General features: G+C 34.2%; 1 non-coding gene across 1 annotated transcript; it reads left to right on the top strand.

The window, feature by feature from the left end:
- The first annotated feature begins 12,921 nt into the window (after window positions 1-12,921).
- LOC123822287 lies at window positions 12,922-13,088 on the top strand. Its single transcript, XR_006786259.1, has one exon. It is a non-coding gene; the product is annotated as a U1 spliceosomal RNA (small nuclear RNA).
- The last annotated feature ends 202 nt before the right edge of the window (window positions 13,089-13,290 follow it).

The following is a 13,290-nucleotide window of genomic DNA, read 5'->3' as shown; positions in this document are numbered from 1 at the left end:
GGTGTGGCTCATTTGGTTGGAGTGTCATCCTGAAAGGTTGTTTTAGGTTCACTTCCTTGCTAGGGCACATACCTAGTTTGGTTTGATCCCTAGTTAGCGAGCAGGTGTGTGCTACCCCACCCCCAACCCCCTGCAAGACCCTGGGTCCGGGCTGTAAAGGAAGCAACCAATTGATGCTCCTCTCTTCATTGTTTCTGTCTCCCTTCTTTTCTCCCCTCCTCTCTCCCTAAAGCAATGAAAAAAATATGTCCTTGGGTGAGGATAAAAAAATTAAAAATTAATTAATAAATATTAGGGTCCTACTAGTGTTCATATAAACAAGGCTGAATTTAAAGTAAAAAATATTCATATTTCAAAATCATATACATACACACAGAACCATAATTTTGAAATTATTTACAAACAGCAGGATGTATTCTTTAAATGATCAGAAGTAATTCTTAGGCCTTTCTTGTGTCTTTCATATGAATGTCTTCCCAAGGATGTGGTCTGCAAAGAGAACCATCTGGAATGGCTGCTGCCTCTGAGACAAAGAAACTTCTCATTTGATTGTATACAGAAGGGAGTAAATAAATAAACAAAGTAATCTGACAATTTATATACAAATGGGTGCACTTTCAAGGGTGAAAGGAGGCTCTATAAATATTTTAATAACACAGTGTTAGAGATGCTCAGTATGATCTTCCTAGGTTTAAAGCACACAATAAACCAAAAAAATATCAACAGAGGGAAGGGCCTAGTGTAGTTACCTTTATATTTAGAATTCTTTCAGGAATCACTTTAGACTCTAAGTAATCATGGAGCAATGGAAGCCCCTGATCTGGCCCTGGCCAGGTAGCTCAGTTGGTTAGAGTGTTGTCTATGCCAAGGTTGTGGGTTCCATCCCCAGTCAGGGCACATATAAGAATCAACCAATGAATGCATATATAAGTGAAACAACAAACTGATGTCTCTCTCTCTTTCTCTCACCTTCCTCTCCCCCCGCCCCAAAAAATCCATTAATTAATTTTTTTAAAAAAGAAAGCCCTTGATCATTGCTGCTGTATAGCAAACTTTCATACAAGTATTGTTAATTTGCCACCTTCTCTACAAGGCCTAAGACTCCCCCGTGCCTGTGCTACCGTGCTATGCATCTCACAGTCTAAAACAACTCTCTGGATGCTTGCAGGAGCTACCGTGTTTCTCTAAGTGCCTTTTGCCAGAGTGTGACTTGTGCTCTAAGTAAAAGTGAGTCTCCTGTTTGAACATCTGTTGCGTATTTAAGGTAATATAGTTCCTAATACTATTGTCCAGTTTCTTTATGGGTTATATTGCCATCCATGTAAGTGACTTAATTAGTATCACAAATATCTTTTTGTGAAGAAAATAAAAACCTCAATCCCATGTTATGTCAAAACAATGAACTTTAGTGAATGTTTGTGCGTGTGTGCGTGTTCTTCAGAGCATGCTGAGTGGATTGTTGGGCTTAAGGAGCCCTCATGAAGATAGGTTGTGTGCTATAAAAAAAAACTGGATGGCATGAGCAAAAGAGATCAAATGCTATGGAATACTGAGGAGAACACATGCCCAAATTGACTTCTTATAAAAAAGGAGCATTTATAAGTTGTAGCTGACTTTGGTTAATACCTTGGTAATTTACAAGGTTGAAGCATTTGGATCTATTGAAGATACAAGAGAAACTATCTTTCTTCATCAAATAATAAAGAGGTTCTAATGACATACCACATTATGCACAGAAGAATATATACATAATATATGTGTATATAGATACACGTATTTAAGAAGTATTTATTTGGTTCCTTTCACTTTTTGGGGGGGAGGGGAACAACCATTAACAAGACAGAGAAGATTTCATTTCTCTTAAAATACATGAATCATGATGGAAAAATTAATTGAGATGAAGGTAGCTACAAATATTTCCATTTTTATGGAGATACCAATAGAAATTTAACCAGTTGCAGATATGTACAAGAATTTCTCTAGGAGAGAGGAACGCATAGCAGTTTTTAACATGCCATTGCTATGTTCCAACTAGAAGATTAAATTTAATTTTTATGAATAATTACCTTTTAATGGCTTAGAAGACAAAACACCTCCTGAAAATGCTTCCTATCCAAATTCATTTATTCAACAAATATTTAATGAGTGCTACCATGTCGCAAGCTCTGCTGTAGTCATTGAGATACAAAAGTGAACAAAATAAATTTTCTTCCCCCAGGAAGCTTGTATCCCAAAGGAAGAGATGGATAGTAACTGCAGAAATAAACAAATAATTACATACTATATCAGAAGGAGGCACATGCAATAGAAGAAAATAAAGGAAAGAAGGAAACACTGCTAGGGTAGATGCTGAGGGTAAGGCAGGGCACGGGTTACTCATTTACAAGGAGTGATCAGAGGCTTCAAGGGAAAGGTAACGTTTGAACAGAAACCTGAAAAATGAAAGGGAATGAAATAGAGAGACATGGGGGGGAAGCACATTTCAGGCAGAAGGAAAAGTTAGTGCAGAAGTCCTGAGTGAGGAATGTATTCAAGCATCCATGCATTCAGTGAACACCACGAAAGACGGCGAGGCTGAAGTGGGGCAAACAAGGGGAGAGAAGTGAGAGATGGGGCCTGGGAGACGGGGCGGCCTCTGACCGCTGCAGGGGAGTCTGCTATTGAAGATGCACCAGCAAGAAAAAGGGGTGTTTGTTTGAAGAATATTGGGCATTTTAGAAGAAATGGCTCCATTCTATTTTAGTCTATTTATTCTATTAAACTTTTTCTGGGCTTCTTATTTCTCATCCTTGTGATGAAAATGTGTCGTCTTGAGGCTATGTGTATAAAATAAGATTTCTAAAATAACTTCACTTTCCAAGAATTTTTTTTAATTTATCTTTTGGCAAACGATATAACAGCCCCTCACTGGAGTATCATTCAAAGAGATTTTTGTGAAAAAATAAAGCCAAGAACATTTTTTCCAATTCTGGAAGTTATTGTATGCTTAGTAACTAGACAAGTGAACTTGATTTTTCTGCCCAATCTGCTGTGTGGAGAGAAAACATATTCTCTCTCTCCTGCATACATATGTAACTATGTATATGTTATGTGTATGCCAATATTTCAAAAAATCTATTTCTAGCATGTGAAGAAACTAAATCTATTTTTAGCATGTAAAGAAACTATCTCAAATTGTATAAGTTTTTAAAAAAAATTCTCTACTCATTGGCAGGTGGGTTATGGATTAGTGAGGAAGATATTGGATATTTTCTTACAGAGTTAAGGAAAAAGCACCGGAGAAGATAAAACATAAAAACTCCAAAAGCAAAAAATATTTCTCTCTTTTACATACATTACTCTATACCTGAATCTACTACCTATATTTATGTATATATAGGTTTATTGATTTTTAATTGTCCATGAAAAGACTTTTCTTTCTGGTCTTATGATTAAAACCTTAGGCAATGTATAGTAATAGTTAAAAGCTTTGGGGTCTGAATAGACCTGAGTTTGAATTCTACCTTCACCACTTTCAGGTAGAAAACCTAACCTCCCTCCAAATGTTTACTTCACAGAGAAACTGTAAGTACTACTTGATATAATATAGATGGAACATTCAGAAAAGTATCTACTATGTAACTGCTTAATAAAGCATAATTATCATTTCTTAACTCCTCCCTATTCTTTAAGTTTTTTATGTTCAGCCAGTCACCTTTTAAAATTAATCCTTCAAAAGAAAGACTGTAAATTCTATCACTTATCTGTGTTTCTAATACAATTAACTAAATCACTCATTTATTTATTCAGCCAGTACTTATTGAGCACATGCCCTACACCTAGAACTGTACTCGGGGACAGAGAGAGCAGTGAAAAAGATAGAAAATTGCCAATGAGCTTTCAGTCTAAATAGTACTGCCTTGAATACTAAATTTAGATAAAATATCCCCTCCGTATCTAGCACAGAGCCAAACATTGAAGATATTCCAAAATAGCTATAGACTTAATCTTGTAGAATTAGAAAAGAACCTAGAGATAATTCTATATAAACCCCTTACTTTTAAATAAAAGTCTGTGGCTAAGCTTAGCTCAATATTGTAAGGTGATGCTTCAAGTAGCGTAAACAAAGTAGTTTTGTTTATCACAATAACAGATCTCTTTATCTGGTAGATGAGAAACAGTGACATAGAAATTTATATTGTCCAACACTCATTAGAGTCAGAGGTGGGATTGAGGTCAGATATTGGAGTTAACCAACATACACTTTAAAATAATTAAGGATAACATGTCCAAAATATTAGATGAAAAAAATGGAGAATTTTTAACAAACGTAACTATATGAAAAAATAATAAAGTGGAAATTCTAAAAGTAAAGAAAACCCCATCATAATAATTGAAAAATAATAAAGTGGAAATTCTAAAAGTAAAGAAAACCCCATCATAATAATTCAAGTTAATTCAATAAATGAGTTTAACAGTACGGTACAGTACGGTAGACACAGTACGGTAGAAGAGAAGATTGGTGAAACTGAAAGAAAAGTTAGTAGTAATAACCACAGATGTATAAAGACCAACAAATAGAATACAGCAAGAAAATCATCTGGACAAAGCAAAGTATCTAACATATATACAACTAGAGTCTGTAAAGGAGAGGATATAGAGATTAGGTCAGCAGTATGTTGAAAGAGATAATGGACAATATTCTTTCCAAAACTAATGAGAGACATAGAGATTCAAGAAATGCCATAAAACCAAACAGGATAAATGCAAAAAACCCCCACATATATAAACACCATACTAAAGCTGAAGAAAATAAAAAGCATGAGGGGTAAAAGACAATTTCAAAAGATCTATATAAGATTTGTACCTTACTTCTTAAGAGAAATAATGCATGACAGATGCAGTGGAATAAAACCTTAAAAGTATTTAAAATAAAATAACTGCCAATCTAAAATTCCAACCCCCAAAATTATCTTTTAAACTGAAGAGAAAATAAAAGCATATCTAAATAACAAAAATGAGATTTCATCATCGACACATTCTAACATAAAATACTAAAGGAAGTTTTTTCAGACAAAAATGAAAATTACCCTAGATAACAGCATAAAAACTCAGGAAAGAAGGAAACAAATAAAAAATATAAACAAGTAGATAAAACTAAATAGATTTTGACTGAAAAATCAAATGTAATGTATTTTGGAGTTAAAAAAATACATATCAAAAGGAGGAAAGGATAAATAAAGTATTGAAAGTTTTTTGAATTGTTTGAGAGGTAAAAATATGACTAAATTTTTGAGATCCTAATAGGTTAAGTATTCATGTTGCAATCTTTAGGATATCCAATATAAGAATAGCAAAATAATATCTAATAAATGGAATAACATAAAGGAAATAAAATTTAGAAATACTTTATTAATCTAAAGGAGGCAAGAAAAGAATAAATGATAGAGACAAACAGAATTCTGATTTTTCATAGATAATGGAATAGTAGAAAATTCAAAAGAATTTTAGAATAAAGAATTTTAGAATAAAATTCCAAATTCTAAATTTTAGAATTTAGAATAAAATAATTTTAGAATAAAATTCAAAAGAATTTTAAGTGAATGCTAGAATTAATAAGTGAATGCAGCAATATTCAATCACTATATAAACATTATTTGTATTTCCATATTAGCAACATATAATTATGTAATTAAATTTTCCTTTAAAAAAACATTTACAAAAGCAACAAAAACATATAATACAAAGGAATAATTTTGATAAAGCATACAACTTCTATACAGAGAAAAATAAAAAGTATAGAGGTCATCTTAAGTTCCTAAATAAATGGTGGATATACATGTATGACTTGATAAATTTGCTTGTAAAGATACCAGTTTCTCACAAATTAATCCATTTTTATGCTATCCCAATCAAAATCTCAAAGGTTATTTTTTCAGTGTATATCAATCAATGAGCAGATTCCAAAATGTATTATATAAAGAAATGCAAAGAACCAAAGTAATCATGAAGAAGACAATGAAAGCTGGACTTACACTTCTAAATATTGATTTATTATAAAACTACAGTAATTAAGATTGTGTGGCATGAGTATAAAGGTAGGCAAGTAGACCAGAACAGAGGCTCTAGAGACAAACCCACATATGTATGATTTATGTCAAAAGTGGCATGCGGGGCGTTGGAAAAAGGAGCGAATCAAAACATGTTTTCAGTAAATGGTGAGGAGGTAAATCCTACATGACAACATATTCTTTTTAAAAACTTCATTCCCAACTGGATTATATATCTAAATGTAGACATAAAAATAAACTTTTCAAAGATAATGTAGCAAAATATATTCATTACCTGATGATAAGCAAACATTTTAAATAGAACACACAAAAATTATTCTAATTTTAAAAAATGACTGAACTTTGCTTTGTATTTAACGTAACTTTTCTGTTTTAAATTTTATCTTTCAAATTTGATTCTCTGTATGTTTACTACACAATGCTTTGCACAAAAGATATATTGTTAAAATTGTTGTTGAGTATTATTTAATCCTTTGCTTTTATTTAATGGCCCTTACTTTTGACTATAACTTTTCCATAATTCACAAAATATTTTAAGCATGTAATGAACTTGTTAAAATGCATTATTTATGTTCTTGTTTATAAACTCACCCACCACAGAGTTATGCTCCATTTCTGTATCATCTTTGCAACAGTATTCTGAAATAAACTCAAAAGTAACTCCCTCTTGTGGTCCTCATTTATAAACCATAGATAAAATAATTTTAGAGTTTGAAAGACTTGAATGAATGGATTGCATAGACTGATACCTGTAGTAAAGAAAACTAGCACCCTAAAATATTCATTTCAGTTCCCACAGTCACTAACAGTTAATGTCATGGCCAGAAGAGAAGCCGGGGATTTCCACACCCAGAACTGTACTTGCTTTCTTTATTTTAGCCACTAATAAAAATGTCTAAGTACCTTATGAGTAGTTGGAAAAGAGAAAAATGATACCTGATACTTTCACTATTCTGATATAATCCTATTTTTAATGTATATTTATTATAAATAATGACATTAAAAAATCTTAAAATCACTTCTTTTTTCTTTAAGTATGAAAAACCATTTTTTCCTGGTTCTAATAACTTGTATTTATAGTGCCTGAATAATATGCCAATAATTAGGAGTAGTTACTCATTCTCCTACTTTGGAATGTTTAGGTGGTCTCTTCTTTTTTACTGCTAAAAATCATGATGAATACATTTGTGAATCTAGAATTTTCCATATTTGAGGTTGCTTTCTTAAGTTACAGTCCCCATATTTCTATCTTCTTATGACTTGGTACACACTGCTAAATTACTAAAAAGTTTACATTATCGCTATTTCAGTAGTGAGAAAGGGTCTTTTTTTATGTATATAAATCATTTATGTGGTTTATCTTTAATTACTGAAAATAATCACTTCCACATGTTTTCTTTTTGTTTTTTCTCCTTTGTAAATTTTCTGTATATATCCTTTCTATGTAAGTATGTATCTTCATGGGTTTTTTGACCTAAGTATTATCTATCAATATTGGATATTGATATTTAATATCAATTGCATTACTATACTATCAAATACGATATTATCTGTACTTGTTATACAATATTTGCTGAAAGTTTTTCCTATTTTCTTCTTTAGTCTGTACTACTATTTCCATTACTAGATAATCTAGTTATAAAAAAAGTATAATCTTTACTAAATTTACCTAGAAGAAAAGGCAACTAACCCCTCTTATAGCTAGTAGATTTCCATCTTTTTCTTATTTTAGATAATGATCTAAAGGTGATTTTTAGTGTTCCTTTTCATTGTTAAAATGTTGTTCTCCAGTTGTGTCATAGTTGTGCTTATAGGGTTCAAGGCCACTCTTATTTTATATTTTTGTTACATTATTTTTATATTATGATACTTACTTATATTTTATGTTTTAACATCACAGAGAGATCCCAGGCAAATGTCTATGGGTAAATTAACTGACCCCTAGCTAGTGGCAATAGTATGTATTTACATTCAAAACTAATTCATTTATATATGTATCAGGCTTGCAAAGTTACATACACCACAAGCTGGATGTGCATGTTATGAGGCTTCTTCATTTTTCTATACCTGATCTAATTCTTCATGACTCACTAGGAAGTAGGGCTGAAATAAACACTTAATGTAGCCCAATCTGTCTCAAATACAAGTCCATCCAATTACTGGTGCAGATTATTTGCAAAATTCTAAAGTAAGCCTGCGATATTATCTCATTCTCATTCTCCTTCCTCTATTTCTCTTTAAGATGGCATTTGATGTGTGGGAGAAAAATGTAAATCACATCATGGCACTAGGGAAGAGAGGGCACGCTGGCCTCATGCTCATCTTTGGATTTGCACTGATTAACCAACAGCTGAAATTTGGTTGTCATTTATTGGTTGTGATAGTAAAAATTTTTTTAAAACCAGACAGCATGGGCATCTATGAATATCAACACTGGCTATAAACAACCAGTACTGTCATATTATTCATACTGGATGAATCACTGATTTGCACCTGCTGCTAGTGTCTGATGCTAATAAATCCCTTGTCTATCCCATCTCAGCTTAGTCAGGATCCATTGGCTTCTTCCAGCTGACTATGTCTCTCCAACCTGTTACTGAAGATCCCTGTCTTGCCTTTGACTCCCTGCATAACCCCCTGGACAAAGGGGGCGGGCTTCCCATTGCATGACTTCTTCCTTTCAAAGAAGACACCTTCCCTCCTCTGTCTCTTTGTCTGGAACTATAATGTGAACTTCATTTTGGCAGAAAAAACCCAGCTTACCAATAATGTAAAAAAGAAAAACAGAAATTTAGCTTAAAAATGTATTATACTTATATGCAATGACAAAGTAATAAAAGGGGTGCTATAGAAATACTAGAATAATAGAACAAAATACGCTTTAAAATAATGAATGAGGGTAATTAAAACCCTGCTTTCCTTCACGTAGATCTGAGGCAAAAGATGGTTCCTTGTAAGCTTGCTTCCAAATACTCTATCTTTCCATTCTGGTACCATAAAAATCAAGATAAGTCTACATTCTTAATGCTAGTCATTTAAAACTAAAATCAAGTATTTTATGTGGAAAAGATATTGAGTCAGTAGAAGTTATCTTGCAATAATTAGACTACTATAATCTGCATTTGAGAATAAAGTAGATATTTGTTGTTGTTGTTGTTGTTTTCCTGTTCAGCATCTTTCCTCTGGTAGTATCATCTGGTTCTCCTTTCAGGAACCAGCTTTCCCACTTTCAGTCCATGCAGGTTGGCTGGAGCTGATGATAGCTTTCTGATCCAGGAGTGGGCATGTGATCTGTCCTTCCTCCATGAGCACATTTCACCTCCTCTGCTTCAAGGATATGTGCAAGATTCGTCACCCAATGATACTTAGTGTTGTGATTTTATTGGAACTATTGAGAATAGTTAGGAGTAAATCTAGAGTTTCCAAAGGCCACCTAAGATGATTCACATGAAATATTCAACAAGCACAAAGAAAATTAGAGCTGAGAACTGAAAGAGAACTCTACTGAGCATCTGAATTTAGCAGTCCCTGAAGCAGGACCTAACTCTTGAGTTCTCCATGTTAGTTAATGAATTTCCTATTTTATTTTAGTCAACTTGACCTTAAATTTATATGACTTGTAAACAAAAAACTGCTGAATAATATAGACTGTAATGTTTCTACTTTATAGCACACCATTGCCTAAAGTTTATGCTTTTCTTATAGCTCATTTAAATTCTTTCTAGAGGACTAAGTTCAGATTTATGAGGAAATATTTTGTTTGTCATTGATCCATTTAAAAAGTGAAGTTTCTCTTTATTCTCTCTCAAGAAATATTAATTGTAATAAGGTAGAAAATTGTACTTCAACAACAATTAAAAAAGTAATAAGGTAAAAAAATTAGTGCCTTGCAGATTGTGTATATATAACAAATAAAAAAACAAACAAAAAAGCAAGCAGTAACAATTTGACCAAGTATTACATATTAACCTCTGCCAACCATCTCGATTGCCAAAAAACAATAATTTTTTGCTACTTCAAATATAAATGCAAGTCTAAGGATGGAAATTCCAACATTAGCAAGAATAATCAACTACAATATTTTAAATATGGTGGAAAATGTAAATTACATTTAAAATATATGATGTCAGGCTCTGGTCAGTGTGAGTTGATTGGTTGAGTTTCATCCTGCAAAGCAAAAGGTCGCAGGTTTCATTCCCGGGATGGCATATATGCCTGCATTGGGGGTTCAGTCCCCAGCCAGGGATGTATGAGAGGCAACTGATCAGTGTTTCTCTCTCACAATAATGTTTCTGTCCGTCTCTTCCTCTCTCCTTTATCCTCTCTCTCTAAAATAAGTTAAAAATAAAATAAAATATATAATGGCAGGCTGATGGATGACTTGAAAGCCTTTAGTAATTATTTCTTTACAAATGATTAAAATTTTATTTTAGAGCATTTTTATATATTCCTAGAAGATTATAAGCTGAGTTAATAACTTGTAGTAACTGGTACAGCCTTTAGCCATTATAAAAATTGTCTTTTACTAGATGAGGGTTTTTATAAATTCTGCAAAAGTAAAGATTTCATTTTCAATAATATAATCATAAAGACATGTAGTGCATCTAGATTATAGATATAACTGCCAGAAAAGTGTCAGAGTTCTACCATAAATGACCCCAAATAGCCTCAACAATTTTGATAAAGAAGAACAAAGTAGGAGAGATCATAATACCTGACATCAAACTATATTACAAGACCACTGTAATTAAAATAGTCCGGTACTGGCATAAGAACAGATACATAGATCAATGGAACAAAATAGAGAGCCCCCAAATAAACCCATGTCTCTAGGGTTAATTAATATTCAACAAAGGGGGCAGAAACATAAAATGGAGTAAAAATAGCCTCTTCAACAAATGTTGTTGGGAGATCTGGACAGCTACATGCAAAAACATGAAACTTTTACACCATACACAAAAATAAACTCAAGATGGATAAAAGACTTAAACGTAAGTCATGACACCATGAAAGTCCTAGAGGAGAGCATAGGCAGGAAAATCTCAGATATTCCATGCAGCAATATTTTCACTGATATGTCCCTTAGTGCAAGGGCCACAAAGGAAAGAATAAACAAATGGGACTTCCTCAAAATAAAAAGCTTCTGCACAGCAAAAGAAAACATCAGCAGAGTTCTGGCCAAGAGGGAGGAGTAGGTAGAAACATTTTGCTTCCTTTCAGAACCAAAAGAAGGATGACAACCAATTTAAAAACAATAAACAACCAGAAGTGCCAGAAAATCAAATGGCATGAAACTGCGACAACCAAGTAGTTAAAGAAACATTCATTGAGACTGGTAGAAGGGGCAAAGATGGGCAGCTGAGCAGAGAGGACATGTAGCAAGGCAGGGGGCAGATCATGCAAGTGAGGCAAGGCTGGCTAAACAGGAAACTCAAGACTCAAAACCTCTAGCTGTAAAATGCTGTGGGGGTTGTGATGGCGGGAGAAACTCCCAGTCTCACAGGAGAGTTCGTTGGAAAGTGGGGCTGGAGCAGAGCAAGTGAATGGTATTGTTCCCTCTCTGACCCCTCCCCCACAGAAAGCACCACAACACAGCAAAGAGGGTTGCCCTGCTCTGAAGAATACCTAAGGCTCCTCCCCGTTACAACATAACAGGTGCACCGAAACAAAGAAATATGGCCCAAATGAAAGAACAGATTGAAAATCCAGAAAAAAATTAAATGATGAAGAGATGGACTACCTATATAATGCAGAGCTCAAAACACTGGTAATCAGGATGCTCAAGGAATTGATTGAGGAGAGGCTCAGGAACTTTTGGGGCAACTTTAAGTGCTCCAACATCCAAATCATAGGGGTGCCAAAAAGAGAAGAAGAAGAGCAAAAAATTGAAAATTTATTTGAATAATGGAGGAAAACTTCCCCAATCTGGTGAAGGAAATAGGCTTCCAGGAAGTCAAGGAACCCCAGAGAGTCCCAAAGAAGTTGGACCCAAAGAGGAACACACCAAGGCACATCATAATTAAGTTATCCAAGATTAAAGATAAAGAGAAAATCTTAAAAGCAGCAAAAGGAAAGGAGACAGTTGCCTACAAAGGAGTTCCCATATGACTATCAGCTGATTTCTCAAAAGAAATCTTGCAGGCAAGAAGGGGCTGGAAAGAATTATTCAAAGTCATGAAAGGCAAGGACCTACATCCAAGATCACTCTATCCAGCAAAGCTATCATTTAGAATGGAAGGGCAGATGAAGTGCTTCCCAGATAAGGTCAAATTAAAGGAGTTCTTCATCACCAAGCCCTCACTATATGAAATGTTAAAGGGACTTATCTAAGAAAAAGAAGATAAAAAACTAGGAACAGTAAAATGACAACAAACTCATAACTATCAACCTAAAAAAAACAAAAACTAAGCAAACAACTAGAACAGGAACAGAATCACAGCAATGGAGATCACATGGAGGGTTATCAGTGGGGAAGGGAGGAGTGGAGGGGGGAAGGTACAGGGAATAAGAAGCATAAGTGGTAGGTACAAAATAGGAGGAAGTTTAGAATAGTACAGGAAACAGAGAAGCCAAACAACTTACAGGTATGATCCATGGACATGAACTAAGGGGCAGGGGATGCTGGAGGGTGAGTGATACAGAGCAGAGGAAGGATAAAAGGGAGAAAAAAATAAGCAACTGTAATGGCATAATCAATAAAATATACTTAAAAAAGAAAAAAACATCAGCAAAATGAAAAGGGAACCAACTATATGGGAAAATATATTTGCCAATGACATCTCGGACAAGGGTTTGATCCCCAAAATATATAAAGAACTCACATGACTCCACTCCAGGAAGATAAACAATCCAATTAAAAAATGGGCAAAGGATACTTACCTGGCAGGGGAGATACCATGATCACAAAGAAGGTGGTTTTCCCAGGGTGAGGCTTATCCATTGTACTCTGGATGTGCTGACCCCTGCAATTTACCCAAATGTGGGAAACTTGACTGCATAATTTGTGATAGTGGGGGACGGTGTTCGCACTCTTCCCTAGGGAAAAAATGGGCAAAGGACCTGAACAAACACTTTTCCAAGGAGGACACACAGAGGGCCCAGAGACATATGAAAAGATGCTCAGCATCACTAGCCATCAGAGAGATGCAAATTAAAACGACAACGAGATACCACTTCACACCGGTCAGAATGGCCATCATAAACAAATCAACAAACAATAAGTGCTGGCAAGGATGTATAT

Source organism: Phyllostomus hastatus, unplaced genomic scaffold (assembly GCF_019186645.2).
Source record: "Phyllostomus hastatus isolate PE091 unplaced genomic scaffold, TTU_PhHast_1.1 phas_contig_40, whole genome shotgun sequence".
Classification (NCBI taxonomy): domain Eukaryota; kingdom Metazoa; phylum Chordata; class Mammalia; order Chiroptera; family Phyllostomidae; genus Phyllostomus; species Phyllostomus hastatus.
Note: the sequence above shows the minus strand (reverse complement) of the source record. Positions and strands in the feature narration are given on the sequence as shown.